The sequence below is a fragment of the Barbatula barbatula genome, assembly GCF_947034865.1.
Source record: "Barbatula barbatula genome assembly, chromosome: 22".
NCBI lineage: Eukaryota > Metazoa > Chordata > Actinopteri > Cypriniformes > Nemacheilidae > Barbatula > Barbatula barbatula.
Window position 1 is genome coordinate 6,893,811 of NC_136785.1, and position 4,052 is coordinate 6,897,862.

The following is a 4,052-nucleotide window of genomic DNA, read 5'->3' on the forward strand; positions in this document are numbered from 1 at the left end:
CATTAAACACATTTCACATCAAAGAACGCAAGGACATTTTTATTTTTCATTGTTTTCATATAATTAAGACACATGAAGGCCGTTTCTCTGCATAATTAAAGTGTAAAAAACTGGCAAAGTCCTCCCACATGCAGTGCTGAGAAGACAACTACCCACACATTTTAACACATTACGTGTGCCTATATCCAACAATATATATTATTATTTTACCTTCAATGTATAAAACAACATACAACTAATGAAAGGATTCGAATGCCAGGGAACAAACATACTGATCAAATCTATACCTTTGATACACTTTAAGTTATTAAAAGCATAGATCTTTAAAATATTTAATGTTAATGTGCTGCATTATAAAGGCTTTAGTCTCTAGTCAATACACGCTGAATTAGTCCAATTAGAATTTGTCTAAATTCCATGGCAGCTTTACATCTCAAAGAAAAAATGCTAGTCTATATTAAATGTGCAACATGCAACGCGACCAAATAAAAATCTGTTCTGAACAGAAAGGAGATGGTCCAAAGGCCAAATGTGCATGGTCCAAAAGACTCGAGTAAAATGACAGTTATAACAGAACAGTACCACCCCCTCCTGGACAGACAATTTATAATTTTCGTTCATTAACTACTTTCAGTGAAGGTTCTCTCCAAGGGATTTTAGAAAACTGTGTTAATTTACCTTTTAGTGATGTTTTGATATTTTCATAGTCTAAAGTATTATCAGCCTACCAGGTCATACAGAACAGATCTAGTGATTGCAAACTGTTGGTATTTATCTGTAATGTGCACAGTATAATGCTTAATGTTTTCAACATTCTGTAAAATATTGTATCTTGTAAGTGTATCCTAAATGTGCTTAATGTGTTTTATTCTACTCGAAATGAACTAATTTATTGAAATCAAAAATATGTATTGGACTAAATCTACTTGGCAACCCTTTTATGCACAACATGGGCTTTCTTACGTTATTTTAATCATGGCTGAGTGTTTTTGGCTGAATCTTTAAAATAAATATATTTCATAATTTAATATTCCCTATTCATTAAATATCTTGATTTTCACAAATAATTTTAGCCACTTTAGAATGATAAGGTTATGCATTCCGAGCAGTTTTGAGAAATTGAGATTTTGCATTTTTACTTCGTAGATAGAATTTAGCATTTTAACTTCGTAGATAGGATTTTTTTCCCTGCAGTTTTTGTATTTTTACATAAAATGTACACGAATGGGTCAAAAATGACCAATATAGAATCCATTGATATTTGCATATTTTCTCCTCACCTGCCACACATTTCACAACTTTTGTATAATGATTTAATGTTTTATATTGAATATATTGAATATATTCTGAAAGATAACTAGAAATATTTTTTGTCATTATGGTCATTTCTGTGTAAACTTGATGTAGAAACACAAGCCAAATTTCAAATAGAAATGTTCATAATATTCATGAACCATGGATTTCATTCATTCATTCATTCATTCATTTTCTACCGCTTATCCGGGGCCGGGTCGCGGGGGCAGCAGTCTAAGCAGAGATGCCCAGACATCCCTCACCCTAGACACTTTCTCCAGCTCTTCCGGGGGGACACCGAGGCGTTCCCAGGCCAGCCGGGAGACATAGTCCCACCAGCGTGTCCTAGGTCTTCCCCGGGGTCTCACCTGGATTTCATAGATCATATAATAATAGCTGAAATAATTTAATTTCTAAAGATGAAACGAAAAACACCCAGCCATGCATGAAAAAACATGGGTCATTTTAGACCCACGTTGTGGTTTCAATAGCTTGTGCATCAAAGGGTTAAGTTAAACCAGCTAATTTAGTTTTTAAGGTTCAGACATAAAAACTAAAAAGAAATAAAATTGCAAATTTAAAAAGTATCAAAATCTTCAACAACCATATAACTTTACTAACATTTCTGCAAGTGCAAAAGGATGAAGCAATTAGGGAAACACCTGGCAATCATCTCTACACCTGTCCACATGGTGATCTTAGAGGAGGACAAGGACAATGCAGATTCACCATTTAATGATGGAATGTGGTGAGCTGTGCAAGCCTTTGCGCTCCTTCAAAAGCTATTTTCAGCCAGTAACATTCGAAGCGGGTGCACTTTATGATAAAAATGAGCTTCGCCCCTCTGGTTTGTGACATATTGGTGTTCTAGTGCATTGCCTGCTCGGTGGAATCTGTACCCGCAGCTATTGTAGTTAGTGTGGTGTAGGGCTATGTCAGCTTAAACCTACCTCTGATTTTTTAGAAACCATTATCCAGTCAATCAAAATTTCTAAGGGCATAAACCAGTATGGTCAATGCAGATGTGTGTGAAAGAGAAAAGCATTACACGTTCGTCTTTCTCCAATATTTTTTCTGTCAATGAATATTCAGAAACACTTGGCTTTGATACAGGCGCTAAATCATTCTGTTCTGTGTAGATCATTCGGTATTCTTCTGTTTGAGGCTATGCAAATATTATCTCTTAAAGGAGAGTATAAATGAGGTTAAAACAGCCTTGTTGATAGATTAGAAGTTGAAATGCTATATGATAGAGTAGTTGTTTACCTTTAGTGCTGGGAATGGATTTGATGTGAGAGATGTGCCAAGGGATCTAGTGTTATTTATTATTCTTTCTCAGAGAAGTTAAGCTTGTGTTGCTACTTTGTCTAACGATTGGGGCTGTGTTGTGTTTGATATGTTCTCCACACTTAAATATTCTTCTCATGACTATGCATTGAGAAGTATCCTAAATACGCTCTGTTAAAATATTATTTTGACTTTTCAGTCCATTGAGGCAACAGACCACCAAAGCACAGACCCACCACGTTAACAAAGCGTGGGTTGGATGTTTTTCTTATAATTCAGACTGCAGTGTGTTGCAGCTCTCAGGAAAGTAGGGTGGACTGCTGGTCTGTCGAAGTGCTTCTCAGCATAGTTAATTGTACAGTGAAAGCCACAATTTCATAATACAATATCAATGCTTTTCATGTTAAAGCAGTTATAATAAAAAGCCATAATTTCCCCTGCTGGTTGTATCACTAGTGAAAAAGGAACATTGGAAATCATAACAGAAATTCAAATAGATTTAATTGTTATGTGTGTCTTTGGGTCTAGTGGAATTTGGATCTGTTGTGGAAGTTATGTGGTGGATGGGAACCATTATAACATCACAATATCATAGTGGAATACGTCCCAAACTTGATTTTTTTGTGGTTTTAATTCCAAACAGCTGATGGTTTATTATTGTTATTGAATAATTGTAATATTTTTTTCAGCATGGATATATTTAAATACATTATCAACTTCTTACTGAGATGCTGTTCCACACAAACACTAACACCACACGAGTGTGTTCATGCCTACGTTGTGGTGGAGGTTAAAAGCGCTGTACGTGACCGCCTCGTGGCGCTCTTGGCATCAGACAGTCTCTATGGGGTTTGTCCTCACGTCTGGCTTGTGACCTTGACGACACTTATGGTCCCAGTGGAAAATAGGCTATCACTTACTCACCACTATGAATAGCCTACAGTACAGGATCATGCAGATATACGGATATGCATACAGTACAGAATACATGATAGCTCAACTCGTTGTAATATTTTATTTTGTAATTCTTCAAAACAACAATAATATAACATTCACATTTACATATAGGCATTTGGCAGACGCTTTTATCCAAAGCCACTTACACTGCATTATCCTATACATTTATACATAGGTGTCTGCAATCCCCTGAGATCGAACCCACAACCTTGCGTTGTTAACGCAATGCTCTTACCACTGAGTTACAGGAAAATATTATTATTAAATAAACAACACCAATAATAACAATACTTATTTTTTAGTTTTTTTTCTGATCAACCTTATAGGAAAATATCCGTTGTTTGGTTATAGAATGTGTGGTTCCTTTTCATATTTAAACAGCTGCTACTGTAGTGAGCCCACGCATTATTTTAGTAAGGAGTACTTTACTTACAGTTTATATACAAACATTTAGTAAAAATGTAGGTATTTGTTTTTATGTTTTGTATATCATGGTGATAATTCGTAAGGTATGC